Source organism: Triticum aestivum, chromosome 2B (assembly GCF_018294505.1).
Source record: "Triticum aestivum cultivar Chinese Spring chromosome 2B, IWGSC CS RefSeq v2.1, whole genome shotgun sequence".
Classification (NCBI taxonomy): Eukaryota; Viridiplantae; Streptophyta; class Magnoliopsida; order Poales; family Poaceae; genus Triticum; species Triticum aestivum.
In genome coordinates, this window is record NC_057798.1 from 173741627 (window position 1) to 173742922 (window position 1296).

Genomic DNA, 1296 nt, shown 5'->3' on the forward strand with positions numbered 1-1296 from the left:
CGTTGCCTCACCGCCGCCTCGGATCCCCGCCGCCGCCTCACCCGCCCGACGCCCCGCTGGAGTGCACCGCCGCCGCTGGAGTGCGTCGCCGCCGCCGGAGTGCGTCGCCGCTGCCGGAGTGTGTCGCCGCCGCCGAAGTGCCACCGCCCTTGCCGGTTTTCGCCGAGGTAGCCGCCGCGGTTTTCTTTAGAAAACCGTCGGGTTTTTTAGAAATCGCGATTGATATTTTATATAGATCGGTTTTATTTTTTCCCGGTTTAGTTATTTAGCGAACGCCCGTTCGTTCGTTCATTTTAACGAACGACTTTCACCCGTTAGCCGCAGACAGCGAACGTTCATTCGTTAGCCTGTTCGTCAGCTTTTCTTTTTCCAGTGTTTTTTCGCGATTATTTTCGATCGTGATTTCTACCCTAATTTTCGTTTTAGTTTATCTTTTCGCTCGTTTATCGGAATCAGGCGATTCAAGCACCTAGAGTTTCGTCTCGAAGCCCTCATTCTGTTTAACCAACTTAAATAAGTTTTTGCTACTATAAAATTTGACTTAAGTCCAGATTAGTAAATGGAGCTTGTTTTTTTGCAGTTTGAGTTTCGTTGCTTCGCTTGTTTTGATTCTTTTTGCAAACCGGAGTTCTTAAGTTGAACTTTCTGGTTAGATCTCTTACTTGAGTTTTACCCGTGCTTCTAGTTGAGTGCTTATAGTATGCTTGTTTGTTTGCGATAGAGTACTCGGAGTGCGAAGCATGCTACTACGAGTTTCTAGGTTTCACGGATCATCAGGAAGGCAAGTAACACTTTGATCATACCTCTTTACTACCCAGTTTTATTGCATTAGATCAATCCTCAAACAATTGCATGGTTAGGATCTAATTAACTTGTGGGTTTTGGGAAGTAGTACCTATTGTCCTGTTTATTATCAAACCTTTGGGAGTTACTTCTTGTTGCTTATATTGCTATGCTATGCACATAGATATTGATTGGGTTAGTGTATCCATGATAGATGTGAGTAATGTTATTTAATGGTTAACTTAAGGTGGCTACTTTAATACACCTCTGGGTGGATTGAGGCACCTGGGGAACCCAGTGTTGCCTATTTTTCTTGGAAATCCCGGGGTACCATGTGATTCTCCTATGGACCGCCACCCAGGCTCAAAGGGATCATAAGATTATTTATGCTAGAAACTTCCGTGTGCAGCCACAAGCTATTATGGGCTCTAGCATAGTTGAGTAAGTTGCAAGACCTCTTTTGGTGGGCTAGCAGATGTAGGGGAAAGTAGGTGTAGCTGTCCACCTAGAGTA